At 40.1% G+C, this 18,292-nt stretch overlaps 1 protein-coding gene across 6 annotated transcripts in view; it reads left to right on the top strand.

The window, feature by feature from the left end:
• Window positions 1-18,292, top strand: part of rerea (arginine-glutamic acid dipeptide (RE) repeats a) — a 164,880-nt gene that overhangs the window by 43,883 nt on the left and 102,705 nt on the right. The window contains exon 2 of one of the 6 annotated variants that reach the window (XM_058764420.1): window positions 12,246-12,390. The exons of 2 other annotated variants lie outside the window; for them this stretch is intronic. The gene's annotated coding sequence lies outside the window, so the exon portion shown is untranslated. Of the gene's footprint in view, window positions 1-4,769; window positions 4,791-5,110; window positions 5,666-12,245; window positions 12,391-18,292 lie in introns of those variants that run through there. 3 more of the 6 variants (XM_058764422.1, XM_058764423.1, XM_058764418.1) reach the window with 3 other exon arrangements.

Below are 18,292 nucleotides of genomic sequence, written 5' to 3'. Positions count from 1 at the left end.
GGCAAACAAAGAGAAAATTCAAGGCGTCCACACGGGAGCTTCATAGCTACTTAAAAATCTGCAAGCGCTCGTGTATGAATCCGGCCAAACGCTTCTGTTTATTTTCAGAAGTAACCACTCATTTAGATCTGAGTATGAGTTTACGCATGAAGCTGAAAACTAGTCAGCCTGTCAGGGCGGTTTGCCACTCGTCTCTCAGTGAGCTCTGCGCTGTGTAATTACGTGAGAAGAAAGACACATAGACCTCCCCTTCACATTCCCTGATCTAATTTGTTTGCCGGGTGACAGCAACACATCTGGAATTGTGGATGCTTATGTTGCTTTTTCCTAACGTGATGGTTTTTGAATCTAACTGTCCCTTGAAGGATGGATTTTTATGAGTTTGTGTAGCTTGGCGATACGATAAATAACCTCGCCGAAGTGTCGCAGGGTTTGAGGTTTCGCGAGCCTGCCAAATATGGATGAATGGCAAAGTAAACAATATAACTATGCAGGGCTTGCCACAGGGCAATCTCTCAATGAAATTGAGCATTCCTGCCTCTCATCAAAAGGCTTTTGCTTTCTTCTTGTGCTGTTTACAATGTTAAATAATGGGTTGGAAGGCAGCTATCTCTTTAACTACTGTTTAACAGCGGAGTCTTGCAATGTCAAAAAGCACAGATTACTCTGGAATCCCTTGATGAGATGATATAAGAAAATGTTTATTGGCGTACTATAAACTGATCCAAACCTCAGTCTAACAATATATGTAACTCCATTGAGGCTGAAACCCATTACATTTCTTTTGTGAGTCATTGTTGAAAAGGACGAAGCAGTAAAATACATTTAAATTGAGCCATTTTTATAGTCAGAGAGGGTTTGGTTACAGTCATTCTGTGATTTCTGCTTGTTTTCACCCCTCAAGTCTCAAAACTTGTAAAATAGTCTCATCCGAAAGTAGCAGAGTGCTAAAATGGCACCCGGCAAATTGAAGTCAAGGTTTTTTCGTCTGCTAGTAGAGAGAGGCTGTCAGCTGACGGAGTGTGTGTGTGTGTGTCTGAAGGAAAAGTAAATGGGGGTGGAAGTGGCTGGTGTCTGTTGAAGGGAAGCACGAGTGTTTGTTCCCGATGGCAGGCATCAGAGTGTGAATATGACCTCTAGTGGAAAAAAAAGTGGGTGAGAAAAAGAAAAGGCAACGGCTGCTGAGATCAACCTCCACTTTTAGGCACTCTGGAGTACTGTTATTTTGTATCACTTTGAAATGGGCTGTTTCAGAAGCTATGGCTTCCTCAAAGACACAGGGAAGAACTCGTTTTATTATAAATAGTGGAATAAATTCCGCCTATCTCTGAAACGGTGTGAAAGATTATGTTTAATTTCTTCATGCTGTTTTTACTGCTCGATAACTTGCCGAACCTTATACCAGAGAACATTTGCTTTTGAACGTTTCTCTTTTTTTCTGTCTCCCTTCCGCTTGTCTGCTGATCCCTGGTGAATGCATTAAATGAAGTTACTAGATATGAGTGCTTAAGGGGCCAGGGCCTCCCAGGCTTGCCAAGGCGCTCAGAAGCTTGGCTCACTCAACCATGTCATCTTTTCTTTCTCATTCTTTTTTTTATTTTATTTTTTTGTTGTTTCAGCTACTGGCTGACTTATTAGTATGGCAGGGCATTTTAAGTCCTCAGTACCTTCATTGAAAGACAGTCAGGCTGGAGGAGGCATAATAAATCAGTCATGTACATCTAATTCTTTTGTTAAGATTCATCAGATCAGTAAGGGGGATCTTTATTGGCTAGAATGGCTACAATAAAGCACTTATACTTTTTTCCCTCCTTTTAATCGTCAAATTTAAAATGTTTAGCGTCTTATCACATTACAAAGGCCTGTTCACACTAAGGATGATGATTATATAAAATATCATTCTAAATTGAAAAGAATAGCAGTCCACACCATATAACTATAATGATAATGAGGAGCGTTATCACTGAAATCACTTTCAAAAATATTCTTCTTTTTAGCTGATGAATGATAAAAACATTGACAGCCTATCATAATCCATCCTGCTTTGAGGAGCTCGAACATTTAAAGTGGCAGATGACAAAAATGTAGCATGTGCTTAAAATAAACAGAATGTTATCGTTATAATATAGTTTATTGTTATCGTTCTTATGAATGAAAAAAAAAAAAAGTATTAAATTTTGTGTTAAATTCGTAATCTTAAAACAAATATTGTTTACAACTTTTCCATTTGTATTGAAATTGTGAGTTTTCATGTTTATGGATTGGCTTTCATTGTAAGTGCCTCACTATTTTTTTAAGAATAGAATGCATAAGTCAAAATAATTTTTTGTTGCAACTTGTAATCAACATCATGGCACAAATGCTGTTGATTGAGCCTGCCTGGTATTGAACCTGCCATATTTCTTTAATTCCTGTCATCTCAAGGTAAACCCTTCAATAATACACTAGTGTGAGGGGGTCAGAGTACAGTAGCTGAGGCATTGTGATGGGTATTGAATGCAGAGCAGAACTGAATAGACACAGTCAGCTTCCCAGATACATGCTTAGGCCTGTAGAATGCAGAATGCTTTGCTTGTAACTGCACCGGTTGTCTCCTTTCATTATCGGTTAATGGTGCCCAACTTGACAGGGCCATGTGATAAACAGAGGAGCTGTGAAATCCTGGAGGTGGAGTTCTCGTCTGCCTGATAATGGGATCTCATCTGCTGTTGCGAATGCCTCCAGAACAGCATCTGAGTGCATGAAATGCAAAGCATTCACAATTTCTGTGCTCTTTTCGGCTTACATTTCCTCTGAACGCAGCTTGTTTTGTTTGTCTGAACACTGAGCAGTTTACAGCGTGCATTAGCTGAGAATTTATTAAAGCCATCAGAGTTGTTTTGATTGTTACTGAGTGCATTTTGTGAAATACCAGTCGTGTGTGTATGCATGTTTGTTTTACCTTGCCGATCATGAATGCCAGTCATCCACAAGAAATGTTTGTTTGCACATAACATCACGATGATTTAATATTCCTCGAACAAACACGATCTATACATTGTTCAGGCATTACCCACGCGAATACGCACCTTCCGATGTGATTCATTTCTGAGCACTAATTAACTGTCTGCTACCATGTCAAATGCATTGTTGTGTATTTTTCTCATGAGCCAGAGTAGCTAATCTCCCATTGGCTGATAGCAATGATTGGTATCTCTTTGAAAACTGCATTCTCTAAATATCTTCCCTGTGCACAGCGAGGATCTCGCATAAGCAAGTGACTCAGGTTTCCTGTTGGGCACATTGTAAGTGCTATCAGGGCGGCTTGGGGAGATAAATATGGATGCACTTGAGTAAATGTAATAAATACGCCTGAATGTGAAGCTCAAACGCTTTCCAAGAGGGGAGGAGGGTAGCCTGCTGGGGTGTGAGTGTGTGTGTGTGCGTGCGTGCGTGCGTGCGTGCGTAAGTGTGTACGTGTGGGTGCATGGCAGAGCTAAGGATTGTCAGGAGAAACAGAAGTCACACTGTCTCTGGCTCCCCTGGAGCTGGAAAGCGTTTGCCAGCACTGGGATCACTAGGGACACCTCCTCCTTTTGAAAACCTGACAGGCTACATGGTTTGCAGCACAATAAAGGGCCCGCAGTACACCAAACTCACTTCCTATTGATCTTAGCTGCCTCCGCAAATATACCGTTGGTGAAGAGAAAGTCCTTATTACGTTTTTTTTTTTTTTTTTTTGTGGTTTAAGATTTTGAGATATTCTATAATGTAACATTTCTTTATATTTGGGTCAAAGACGTTACGCTCATTTCTTTTGTCTAAGTTTAAATACACAAACTATGCAATTTGCATAAACAAATACTGCTATAATGAACATTTACTTAATTTGGTGATTTAAAACCCATTTTTAGTTTTAGTTTTTTTTCATAGAGGCCTAAACAAATGTCTTGTTGGTGTAACTGTTTGTATTTTAAATACAATGGATAAATGGATAAACCAATATGCGGGAAGCCATTTTTCTGTCATTGGACAAGATATGCATTAAAGCATCTCTCTAAACTTTTCTGAAAGTGAGGTCACAATGTGTATACATTACATTTCTTGTGTTATGTGTACATTAAATATTATATATTTATTTAGACATTTATTTTATTTATACAAGTTTGTTTTTAATATCACATTGATATTTTTAATAAAAAAGGCATGTTCACATCGTCAAAAAATGTTTATTCATGACCCATGAATTTGTGAAAATATTTTTTCTTTAAAAATGTGTTGTATTCAAATGTGTAAGTGCAAGGAAAGTATTATTTAAAAGTAGTATTTTAGTGCTTGATGAGACCACTTGACATTTTTAGAATCATCAAATGGAATGAAGGATTTTCAGAAATGTATGAAAACAACACGAATACAAAGATTACCATGTTTTTAAAAGATTTAACATTTTTCCCTCTGGCATCATTATGGTAGTGCTGATGTTGTTATATTATCAATTTATTTCTATTCTGTATAGGAGCACAAAATCAGTTTTCATTCTTTAAACAGCAACAAAGAATGCACGTTCTTTTTAAATGCACATTTGTGAATACATGCTGCTTCCATGTTGGGCGGGGGGAAACGGAGTAATTAATTCATTATGTGAATATGCAAATGAGAATGAGAGCACCAACGCACAATGTATGTGTAATTTTCACTGGTTGTTTTGTTCTCAGCCCCAATCATTTGGCAGCGAAGCACGGCAATAAAAACTGGGCGTTCATTATTGGACACTGAAAATCAATAGCTGGAATCTGTGGTTTATTTGAACGGTAGGCTCTTGATTTTTGGCGTGTTTTCTGTGATTATCTATTTGTTGTTATCTGTGCTGCTGGAGGTGGAGTCGTCAGCATGCACATTAATATTCCGTACAGCCGCCGTGTGAATCTGGATTCAACGTCTTGCTTACCGATGCAGTTTCTTTACCGACCATATCCCCACGGTTTACGATCAATCACGACTCCAGTCCGGTCATTTGTCGTCGGTAATCATTAGAATCCAGTCCGTGTTTTTGTTTTGCTCGCTTTTTAGAAGTGGTGTGTATGTGTGTTCTGTGTGTATGTGTGGTGGAGGGGAGGGGGGTAATTCTCCTTCACTAGTGTCTGGATAAAGAAAGACTAGGTCAGCCATGTGGATGCGTCTGTTGAACAGCTGAAGAGGAGGAGGAGGGGGTTCTACAGAAAGAGAGTGAGATAGAGAGAGAAAACGTGCTGTGTGTGCATATGAAAGAAAGCGCGAGGAGAGAGCGAGGGAGCGCGCGCGTGTGTGAAAAAGGAAGCGGAGTCTGTAAACGCCGAACTCACTGATTTCCTACCCTCCACAAACTCAAGCTTTCGGAGTTATCACACGGAGAAAAGAAGGAGGGGGAACCGCATACGTTCAGAAAACGAGTCCCCGGGCGGTCCGAATGCGAATAAATTAGTAAAGCGAGGTCGTCTTTTGTTGAGGCATTTGCCCCGTTTCTCCTCTGTATGGACAGCGGCTCTCTCAGGATAAAGTATCGGCGTGATAGTGCTCAGCCCTCGGCTTCTTGGATTTTGGCCCAGGCCGAGAAGTTCGGCGGGGTCATTTTCAACGAACAGACGTGGAATTGTGTTTGAAGTTGTTTGCAGCAGCCCGATAGGAACTTAGATCATCATACTGGCGGGTGAGTAGTGCCTTGGCGACATTGGCTGTGTACAAAAAGAAAGAAGACTGAGGGAGTTTAGAGGGCTTGAGTGGGTGGGAAGGTAAATGGGGGGGGATAGAGATGGAATGTTGGCAATTGCTACAGGCTCAGAAGTTGAAAGCAGCAGCAGCAGCCTGTTTTTTTATTGCATGTTTCACTTTTGCTCTCGCTGTTGAAAGAGACCAGCACTGTGTAATCTTTTTAGGATGCTTTATTGCTTTCTAGTAAGTAGTCTATCAAGTTTCAGCCGTCTAACTTGCATCTTCCTGAAGAAGTTCTGAGTTTGTTTCCATTTTATTAAGTGAGGAACTCGAGCATTAAGTGAATTATTAATGCTCGGGTAGCAGGATAAATGGTGCATTTAGAGTTGGAGGTGCTGAGGCTCTTCAATACATTAAGCATGCTGTTTATCTCAGAGTTTAGCGTTATCAAACACCATCACAACAGTGCATTTTCCTTGACCCCAACCCTCACATGTTGGAAGAGACCTTTTGTTTACTGAAAACCCTGGGAGCAGGGGAGGAGAGCTTTTGGTAGACCTGCCTGACCAGTTGGAGTCTGCTATGGGACGGCCAAGTCTGCCTAACTTCCCTTTGTTAACTTGAAACACTTGAACCGTGGCCCATGATGGGAACAAATATGGCTGGTTATGGTCCTCCCTGGCATGTGGTGATGTGTTTGTGGTGAAGACCAAAGGGCCATGACTGTTATGTGGGGGCACACTCTTAAAAGTAAAGGTTTCTAAAGGGGTTTTTGAAGTAATGACATGGAAGCATTTTTGGAATAATTTTTTTGTTGTTTGTTTGTTTTTTTCTCTAAAGAACTTTTTGTATGATTGAGAGGTTTTATGGATGTTAAATGTTCTTCATGAAACCTTGGTTATTTTTAGGAGTGTAGGTTGAAAAGACTTGTCTGAAACCATTTTTGTTCCACAGCCTGCCTTATCTGATCTCGTTCTCCATGCTGTGCATGTGGAGGAAGCATCTTGTATATCCTCTTTGGTTCATTGGTCTTTCTTGAATTTCATGTGACTGTTCAGTTCCTAGGGGTAACATTAAAAAAAAACATGCCATGTTTTTCTCACTTTGCATATGTAAGAGATGTAGCTATTTGTGTTAAGGGCCTACTCTTTTGTAGCCAAAAGTGATCGCCCCATCCCCCCACACTGGGATGTTTTTCCTCTCCAGTTGTGCAACAAGATGGTAATTGGCGTATCTAAAGCTTTGAGGTGGTCAGTCACACTCCGCTAGTAGTTTTGTGGGGTTTCCCAAACTTGCTGTCACCAAAAACACAAAGATTAGCATTAAACATCACAAAAAAGATGGCACTGACCAGCCTGGAAACATAGACATCAGTAATCTGTAATCATAACAACTATGTACAGGGTATCTGTCCTAATCCTTCGGTTCATAGAAAATGGAGAGCATGAGAGAGAGAAGAAAAGCTTTTATAAACCCCCGTTACACATGCCATGGCTTTGAGGGTAGCCTGAGGTGAAAGAAATCAAACATTTAGTGAAGCGTCTCCTGCAGAGGAACTAAAGACTACAGCAAGGAACAGAATGTTTTCATTGTCTTTTGTTACACTCAGGGAAACCTGTTTGAGCTAGATTACTTTAAAATACACGGACGGCGAGTTTAATATTTGAAGTTTAATATTAATGTTTGTAGCACTCGTACACCCTTTCTGTCACCTATTTTGATTGGAATACGGCTAATTAGGTTGCGTTAGGTGTTTCCAAACATCCTCCTTGTCATCTCTAGTGAATGACTGGGCTCTCTCGCTCGTTTTAAATGTCTCGTGAATGCTGTATGTTTTAATGTTCTCGTTATTATACATCTGAGCGCCGGGCCTTCATTTGCAGCGTGTGGGTGTATGATTAACTGTGTCATCCTTCTCCCTTAACAACTGCTTGCCTCTTTGCTTGAGCAGCGGAGAATGGCTACTAAATGTTTAATGCCTAAGCGCACAGTGACATTTAGCCTTTGTGTTTCCTCTGCAAAAAAAAGATGGTGTTCGTTCTTTTGCGTTTAATAGAATTACCCACATTGCAAAGATGCGCTCTGTGTGTTATCCTCTACCTTAAAAGCATCAAACGGGCGATACCCTGATCAAAGGCGGTGTGGTAGGGCTGACGGAGGGGTTCCTTCATGGAGTGTGTTGTAGTGGATCAGTTGGCGTGCGGTGGCTGCTGAATGTTTGACGGGGCTTGGGCAGGCATGTTATTTAATCTGCTCGCATGATGGAACTGGCTGGTGTTATGCCGCATGTCTTTTCTCCTCCGTTTGCCGAGAGAGGCCTTAACGGTGGCGCATCCAGGCTGATCTATGCAATGTTATGCTTAATGAATTGGAGAAAGGGCAGAGGTAATTAGCGTCACGTTTTGCATGGCATCATCACGGGAAAACCTTTAGCCAAATGCGCGATTGATTGATCGAAAGCTTACTCGTCCAAATTTGTTTCTGAAAGAAATTTGAGAAACAGCTCGGATTGTTTTGAATGGTCGTCCTCGAGCGTTTTCAGGTTGGGCTTTGTCTCTGCGAACTTGTAGGTAGACTCTCCTTTGTTTACAAGAATGTGTTGGCACTTTCCCCTTGATAATAGATACAGTAACCACAGGCGTCTGCTCATAGCCCTAGTGACAAAGAGACCTGACACTGTCAAACTATAAACAGCTCAAGCAGCTGAGTCGTCTGAATGCTTCTGTAGCAGCAAGTACTAAGAGCAGATTGATATCTGTCTGGTAATAGGCTCGTCTTTGTTTGACTCATTCCTCAGGCTTCACGGGTACACGGTATGGTGTTTCAGCAACACTCTCTTTGTCTTATTTGTAGTTCGTTCCTCTGTTGATTCTGCCCATGCCAGAAGCAGGTAGTTGATCTGTAGCTGTTGAAGTTAATCTGATAAACTTGGATCGGTCGATTTATGCATTAAACATACGTCTTGTGCGAGAATCGGGCTTGTTGATGTCAAATAAATGTAAACCTGAGGAGCGCGAGAAGTTAATGGGTGTAATTGAAACTGATATTTTTTTAATAAGCCCTAAAGCAGCTGAGCCCTTTGCTCGAGATGTCTCGCACATGTTAAGTGAGAGGGGACATCTGGACCTGTTAATTCAGCACATGGTCATAAAGTGAGGTTGGGGGTCCCATAGGCCCCACTGTTTTCCTGTTCTGTTAGGGATGTCAGATGGAGTCTTTTATGCTTTTTTACGCCCGCACACCCTTACTAGTATTCGCGCTGTCCTTGTAGAGAAACACTCGCTGTGCTGATAAACATATTATAAAAATGCAGTCCTCGCTCAAGTGCTTTCATCTTGAAAAGCATGCGTTGATCGAAGCGTTTCTTTGCTTAGAAAGGATCCAGATTTCTTAGACTGCTGGAATGGAGCACAATTTGTGACTGCCGGCCCTCCAACGATTCCTAAGCATCATCATTTTTTGCTATATGTGCTTTATGTTATGAAGCTTGTCATTATTTCATTCAGTTTCCTGTCATTCCTACGCAATATTTTCTTTCTTACATGAAACAAAAGGAGGCAGAATGTCCTTAGGCAGCTTGTCCATACAATGAAAATAAATGTTGTTTTTTTTGGTTTGTTTGTTTTTGCAAAGCCAAGATTAAATATACAAGTAAAAGTATCATAGTACTCCAGTAGTTCTCAACCTTTCTGACTTTAAGGTCCCTTTTTCCAAGACAATATTCAAAGGCCCTTTTATCTACGCTACAGTCAAAATCAAACATGACAATTTAATGTTATATCGATTTTTAGTGTCTTTTTAAAAAAAGTAAGATTCAAATAACATTTCATTTAATATTAATATAATTTTAATACTTAATGTAGCCCCCTAGTGGACCTGGCCTTCCTGGTTGAGAACCACTGTTATAGTAATCCATATAAGGGTCCGTCTCATCAAAATTCGTATAGCTTTATATCCAAATTTGAAGTCCTTTTGAAGCTGTTTGATCTCTTTTAAGACATTTAAGTCTTTCTCTCTGCTGTGATTCTTAAATATAACTTGTAATTGCTTTCAATTTAGAAATGGCACCTTTCTAACTTTGATTTCATCAGTTCTTGTTTGTCACATGGCTGATCATGATGTTTTATATTGCAAGTGATATTTGAGAGCAGTGGCGGAGAGGAAGAATATCAGTCAAAATGACAATTTAGTCTGTTCCTCACTGAGTATTGCTCACCAGTCATATAGACAAATTTTATGAAACTTTTTTGCGTTCTTTCCAGCTTGTCAGTTAAATTGGATCATCCTCTTTCATTTTAATGGAAAAGCTGCCTGAGATCTCTTTTTGTGTTTCTGAAGAAAGGAAATATTGTTGAGTATTGGTGAGTAAATGATGACAATTTTCAATTTAAGGCAAACTATTCTTATAAAGTAGCTTTTTAGTATTGGTGGACAACCAAGGCGTTCAACCTCAAATCCCAACTATTCTCTATGAATCGTTTTATAGCCAGTTTACAGCACTAGGCATGAAACTGTTGAGCAGAATCTCATTTCTGACTTTAAAACTATCACAAAGCTGTGATGAATTGTGGTGGGTGGACAAGCATTCGAGATCACTGCATTACTGTTAGTAAGGGCCAATACAACTAAATCTATCCTTAAAAACTAAAGCCACTATTGTTAGCTGAAGAGATACATGGGAATGCTGGAGACATAATAAGCCAAGACAGGTCATCTGTATTCACAAGGCAGGCATGTTGGTTTTCCTTCAGTAGAATTGTTCATTTAAAAGCATTTCATTTAGTAATGGACTAATCAGCTCTTTTGAGGCAGATAGCGATTACTTTTCAGCTACATCGGCTGTTCCCGGGCTGGGGATTTGTTTTGGTTATACATTTTTTTTTTTTTTTCAGGAGATGAGTTGTCTTTGTGTGGCACAATATGCGTATTGTTCTGTACAAACCAGGTCTTCTGTTGTTGAATAATGCTAGCTTTGATGGATCAAGCTATATCTCTCAAAGATCAAATAAACCTTTAGTGCAATCTTACTTCTGGCAGAAGAAAACGGCACTCTAGACTTTCACTCCCTGACTCATCCTGATAATGTATAAATAGTTTCATTATCAAGTAGTTGAATGCAGGCTATTTAAACGTACTTGTCCAGAAACGTTTGCGGCTGCAAAAATAATTACCTCATCCAGAGGAATATGAGTGCATGAGGGAAAAGGTTAAGAATCAAGTTATATGCATGTAATGAAACACCATATGATGAAAATCATGCAGCTTTACTTGGTTGACAGATCGTAGGAAAAAATGTGGTATTTCAGTGTTACAGAGGGATTTTGTTAAACAATGTTTGTGCACTATCCATCAACATCTCACATCCTTTTGGAATGTTCCACGGCTGGAAAGTCACATTGAACGCAGCTGACAGGATGGCCGAGGTGTGAACCTGTGAGTACTTTTGAGGCTAGGGTTGCGTCCCAGTCATGCCTAGTTTGACTTTATTTCAGATGTCTCTGCTTTGTGCTTTATAGACAAGACAGCAGAAACTCTGAAATGTCTCTTCTTGGCTCATGGATGTTCTTCAATTGCTTTTGTTGACGAATCATGGAGCTCACGGCTCTCATATGAGACAAGTGTTTTCAACATTGATAATGATTAGAAATGTTTCTTGAGCACCAAATTAGCATTTTACAATGATTTCTGAAGGATCATGTGACTCTGAAGCTTTGTCATCACAAGAATTATTTACATTTTAAAATATATTTAAATAGAAAAAGATTATAATAATTATTACTGTTTACTGTATTTTTGCTAAACCTCTTTTAAAAACATGAATACATCTTACCAACTCAAAACGTTTGAATGGCAGTGAATGTGGCGGGTTGCTTTGCAATAATTTATTAATTTGATAACCTGTGTGTTTTAGGCATCTATTTGCATGCATCTAATACTCCAGCAAAGTGCAAGCAAGGCAAAATAAAAGAGATATTTACAATAGATATTGTAGCGATCGTGTTGGTCCTGACTCCTGTTTTTGACTTGATTACTCCTCAAGGTATATTAGATGTGCACATTTCTGTTGGAGTGTACCATCTGTCTTTATCTCCAACTTTAAGTAGGCCAATCTCAGCACAGGGGTCAATAGCGTGGCCTGTAGGGAATTGTGACTGACTTGTTTGACGTCAAAAGATCAGTTCTCTGAAGCAGCCTAATTAACCTTTTTACAAGAATTTCTTGTGCTTGTTTTCTATTTCTAGTGTGTTGTTTGCTAACCTTTCTTCTGAAATCTGCCATGCTCCGTTACATTTTGAAAACAGCCAGTGAAAGAGCGATAAACATGCTGAATTATTTTCAAAATAACCTCTATTTTCTGCCACAATATTATCATATGAAAGAATCATCAATGGAATTGCTTAGGAAAAGAAACGAGTAACTTGAACATGGATGCCCTTCACTTCTCATTACAGTGTTTGCGTTCGCCGAAAGACAAACATGCTAGCTCATGCTCGCCGGCCTGTGTTTTAAATTAAGTAATTGAGATCTTGTGCTTCGACATCTGAGTGTCTCGTTTTGATCTCCGTTTATGTTTCTAGGAGGTGAACAAAGCGGGTCTCGGATCTCGCCACCTGCAAACCATTTTCACTTTTAGTCACCCGAGATGAAAAAAAGAAACGAGTGACACGTTTGAAACTTTCAAAGGCACCATGTGACATGCTTGTACTTTCAGATCTTATTTTGGTGAGTAAACATTTAATGCAAGTGTATCACAGCTTTATTTATGCATTAAATCTGCTGTTGGCTCTGAATTATACATTAGCCAGTAAATAATGCATCAGCCTCTGTTCCTCAATGATTACCGGCCAAGATACAAATGGCAAGTTTGCTGATGATATCCTCGTTGATCGTTTTAGCTAGTTTAGTATCGGCTCCTGAGGATATTTTCCACCGCTATTGTGATTGGATGCAATTTGAGTAATGGACACGTCACTGAGTGTGTTTTTTGTTTTATTTATCTCCTGCAGTTGAATGCCCCATCAATAAAATGGATGTAGGTATGGATTTTCAACCTGTTATCCTAGTGAGGGAGGGCTGGAATTATGAACAGTTTGTTACTTTAAGAGGCTTCACACGTAATTATTGCAGGGCGGCATTAACTAGTTTTTCCTTTTAGCTTGACCTTTGTTTTAACCTGTGCGACTGGGCTGGTGTCATAAGAGCTACTGACACCTTTGATTTGATCCACTTCATTTGTCATCTCTTGCTCAGGAATAATTACAGCAGTGGCAGGCTGCGCCCTGGGGAGCGCTCAAGCTTATGACCTTTTTGTTCCTTTAACCATGAGCCAGAGACAAAGGCGCAGAAGAGCGGGAGTTGTGATTAGGAAAATAATGGCTCTGACAAGTTAGAGATTAAATTGTAAACAGGCCGCGAGACATATCAATACTTGCTGAGGTAATTGATTTTGCTACCGCGGTTCCACTGGCCGTAACCGGCTGTTAACGGTGCATTAATAAACGGGGGATTTCAGATCGAGGTTAAAACCTTGCCGTACCCCGAGACCTTTGCTGTTTGTTTACCCTTGTCGTAGGCTTTCACATCATCTTTGATTACAATAAATCGATGAGACCTGAATGGTAACGTTTGAAAATGACAAGCTTGTTGTGCTGCGTGTCATTGGGAGGACAAAGAGGAGCGGAGGGGGGTGGAAACACAAACTGTGGTCATAGAATCAGCTCAATGCTCCTGTTCTTCATCAGGGTGAAGTGGCTCCATCAGAGCGGGAGGAAAATTATACTCTATTGTGGCAATACACCACAATCCCACTCCAGTCGCCATTAAGCGGAGCAGAGCTATTGAGTATTTGCATTCCCACTTGATAGCGCCACTTTCTCTCAGGGATAGCATGGTGATTGCATCCATTTGGAGATATTTGAAACTCTCTTTTCCTTATCAGATCTCGATCGGTTATGTTTGCGTGAATCTTTGAGAGTGTTATTAGATTCCGTTGTATTTACTGTAGTGGAAAAAGCATCTCTGTACGTCAGCGCCACAGGGTCAAGCCGAATCATGGCTGCCGCAGGGTCACGTGCGGTTCACCGCCGGGCCAGTGTTAGTCATCTGTGTGACACATCAGTTAAATACAACATGATCTCTCCATTCATTTCAAAACTGGATTACACTGGTCGGGCTGCTCTACAATAAACTACAGCCATTCTTCTGGTTTAACACAGACAGTAATACAGTAGTGCTTGCCTAATAGTAGTTTTAGTACACAGTGCAGTAACTGTTAAGTACACAAAGATGTAAATGATGATGTGATGAGAGGTAGGGTGGAGTTGTGAATGATTAATGTAATGTATTTCTATAGCCTAGTGTTTGAAATCATGATTCATGAGTGTATGTGTGTATATATGCGTGTATGTGACCCTGGACCACAAAACCAGTCTTAAGTCGCTGGGGTATATTTGTAGCAATAGCCAACAATACATTGTATGGGTCAAAATTATACATTTTTCTTTTATGCCAAAAATCATTAGGATATTAAGTAAAGATCATGTTCCATGAAGATATTTTGTAAATTTCTTACCACAAATATATCAAAACTTCATTTTTGATTAGTAATATGCATTGCTAAGAACTTAATTTGGACAACTTTAAAGGTGATTTTCTCAGTATTTAGATTTTTTTTGCACCCTCAGATTCCAGATTTTCAAATAGTTAACTAACAAACCATACATCAATGGAAAGCTTATTTATTCGGCTTTCAGATTATGTATAAATCTCAATTTTGAAAAATTGACACTTGACATTTTGTGGTTCAGGGTCATATTCCACTTTTTTTTTGTTTTTATATCATTATTTATTCATTTATTTTAATTGGATCAGTAGTTATTACATTATTAATGCGCATATGCATTTAAAAAATATTTTTCTGTCCTCTGTGTGGATGGAAGTGCAGTTGGCTCTTTGTGAACTAAACGTTTAATAGATCTCTTTTCTTATGTTGTGAAGAGCTCCCAGTCCATATGTAGAAGGCTCCATTTAGAATTCAGCCTGTCTGATTCGAGCTGCCATTCCTCTGGCAGCCCATTCCCTATTGAGCCATAAAAAAGATGTTTTTGTTTTCCGTCCAAGAATACCTGCGAAGTACCATAGGTTGGCCTTAGAATCTTTTTGAAGCATGCAGAGTCCACTAGAGATGCATTCACACCCAACATCAACCACCCACAAGGCTGAGGCATGAAATCTTTTCATCATCATATGCTTTAAGATGCCAAATTCAACCCGAGCCAAACACTCACACAAGCAGCAGCAACAAGCAGAGGTGCTGCTTAAATTTATGTTAGATTTGCTACGAACACCAATTCCATATTTGGAAAAGCTAAATCTCCTATTTTGATTTAGTCTGAGTGATAATGCGCTGTGTCAGTGATACAAAGAGCTCCGGGATGCTGAAATTCCCCTGGCCCACCCCCTTTAACCTTCTCTACAAAGGAGGGAGTCTTCCTCAAATCAAGTTATTTCATCCCTTTGGTATTTAAAAAAGATTTCCCTCCTGATAAAACCAGCAGAGCGCCTTTCCTTTGGGAATGTGGGCACTGTTTCAGTCCTGTCTTGTGCCGATTAAAGGAGCACTTGTAGGTAATCCGTTCGAATAAAAGTCTCTGTTGTGTTTGGGGGGGGGGGGATGGAGGTTACAGACGTTGGAAGTGGGTGGGGGGTTGAAAAATTTGGATTCCTAAGTGCTTATCACCTCAGTACAATCCGCCACTCCGCAAGGATAAATATTTAATGACGGGGAAGCTGAAATAGAGCCCTAACAGACTGGGTAGAAATGGATCTGCTATTTATACGCTATACAGTTCCATAAAGCAGTGGAACGGTTAGACAGCCCAAGTTTATTAGTGTATGTGCTGTTGATTCATCCACATGTTTGTCTTTCTGAGAAGCACCTTGTATATTCAAAGGGAAGGTGGCGTTGTTCTTTGGCGCTGGCTTGTAAAATGGCTACGGCCTGAAGTAAAGTGTTGTAAGATTATCCTAATATTTGTCTGATTCCTTAAACAATTTGTCAGTGGACAGAGCTCACAGTCTTGAGTGTTTCAGACTAGTGAATATATAATCTTGTGCTGTTCACACTCCCAGTGGCTAGAATAGTTAATGATTATAGTTGTTGGCGTCTGCTTTTACAGAGCTAAGTTTATGTCGTTTTTTTGTTTAGCAACCGAAGCACAAGCCACCAGGGATCTACTAAAGTAACTGTGGATACCATTAAATATTCACTCGTGCGAAATTAAGCTAGTTGAGTCATAGAATTGTACGGAGACTGTGTGGAATGTTCTGGAGAGCGGCAGTGTTTTGACAGTTGTGCGTCACTATTTCTACAGGTCAGTCAGATGTCATTGGAAGTGGAGTGGTGCAGCCGTCGGCTCTTGAGCCAAGTTGTAAAAGGATCCTCCTCACGTTGTTTATACTCGCAATGATTTGGGCCGTTTTAGTGTAATCGAACAGGTTCCAAAACGCTCGCCGAATGAACACAATGGATTACATTGTGGACAGAATGTTTCCATTGTGGAGATGCAACTCTCCCAGGCACTTCCGAACGGCTGGATTGGATTACCAGCCCCTTTTCATGGCCGGTTTAGATGACTGCTGATCAATGGGGCTCTTAGCTTCAAATCTAATTTGTTTTTGGGCTCACTTGGTAATGCTGATCACAGATTATTCCTATATAAAATTAATCAGGTTACTGACTTTTTTTTTTTTTCAGAGCGTTTGGATTCTCATAGACATTAATTACAGCGATTCCACATTCATTATTGAATTTTTGATCTGCTGTTGCTGCAGACAGTTAGAGATGTACAACATGCGATGGCTCCGCAGAGCCATGCGTTATCTTTGCAGAACAGCTCATTAAGACGTTCCTCTTGGTAACAAAGTAGATCTTCATCAAATTGTGTTTTTTCAGAAGATAATGACAGAATGCATACAAAATGGTTGTGTTGGACTTTACTAATAATTAGCTGTGGAAACAGTCTTTTGAATTGGATGTCCTCTCTTTTTTTTTTTTTTGGCTTGGTATCAATCTCTGATTTAAAGCGTGCTTGTCACATAGTCGCCAGGTTCTCCGTCATACTACTGTTAGCACGGCTAAAGGGACGCTGGGTAGAAGGGAGCCTATTTAACAGCGTGATACATGAGGAGAACTGGAAATCTGCGTAAAGGAGCGGCTGAAAGAAAGATCGGAAAAGGTCAGGCCACATTTCATTTCAGCCGAGCTTTTTATTAGCTCTGCCCAGTATGCAGTTTAGACGAAAATACAGTTGCTCAGCAGTCAATGGACTACTCATTTAGATTGACACATGTGTATACACTTGGATGAATGTGGCTCTGTGCTGAACATGCTTGCTCTGTTTATGAGCTTACCCGTGCATTTGCAAGCTATTTTAGCTTGGACGCACACAAACCTTCCCCCCGAGGTTCATTTCTTGCCGTGCTGTGGAAGGAATTGTAAAGCTCGCTAAAGAGCACAAAGCATGTGAATGTGTTGCCGAATAATATCGTAATCATTGCACACTGTTAAAACCTGTAAAATACAGTGCAGTTTTCAGTGCCTTTATACTATCTGATTCGGCTCTCTAGGGAAATGGAGGCTCTGTGCAAAGAAGTGGCAGGAATTCCTGTTCTCTAATTTGGAAAATTGTAACAGTGTTTTTTACTTCCAGCTCTAATAGGCAATTTGTGGCTTTTATTTTAGTTCACACAAAAATGACTGACTGACTTCTGTGGAACAAAGAAGATATTCTAAAATTGGGTCCAATCTTATTTTAAACTGCAGTGGGTTTGTGAGTTGATGAAAAGCTAATAATTAAATAATAAAAATGTTATAATAAAAAGAATATCAAAATAGAATGCCAACTAAAAATATGAAATGTTTACCTATGCCATGTGACCATTCAGCTGACAAAAAAGTTTTGGAAGATTGGAAGCCATCCATCAGCTCTTTACACTAACACAGTATGACCTGGTGCCTCTGTGAAACAGTTTGATTTTAAATGCGCTTCCTGGACTAGAAAAGCCACGTTGCATGAACTGCAGACCCCCGCTCCCTTTGCCCACCTCCCACCATGCTTTGTTGTAAAACACCGGGGTGTTTTAAGAGTCTGCGTTGTGTGAATGTACCAAAAGGCTGCGAGCGGTAATCTAATATATTACGGTTGTTTTTCCAAAATGATGAAAAATCATCAGGCTTGTGTTTTCTGGAAGCCTCACAACACTATCAGTTAGGGATAAAGTCTCCATTTCACACATGAATGCGTTACGAGTTAATCTCCCGCCTGCCACTGTACACTGCTTTAAACACAACCCTGAACCCAGAGAGCAGCGGCAGCCTATTGTTTAGATTCCTCCCTCTGGTAAATACATGTTTTTTTTTCTTCTTCTAAACAGCTGCTCTTTTACGTCACTATATGTTTAAAATAAAAAGCAGCGAGTCTGGTGTGTGTGTGTGTGTGTGTGTGTGTATAGGCTGATAAGTGTGCTCTCTTCCTGAGAGCTGCGCGGCACACTAAAACAGCAGAATGGTAATAGTTCTAGTCAATGCATGTTTTATGAGCTGTCCAGAGAGGAGAGGGAAGCT

The sequence above is a fragment of the Onychostoma macrolepis genome, chromosome 23 (genome assembly GCF_012432095.1).
Source record: "Onychostoma macrolepis isolate SWU-2019 chromosome 23, ASM1243209v1, whole genome shotgun sequence".
Lineage (NCBI taxonomy): Eukaryota > Metazoa > Chordata > Actinopteri > Cypriniformes > Cyprinidae > Onychostoma > Onychostoma macrolepis.
This window is presented reverse-complemented; position numbering and strand designations above follow the sequence as displayed.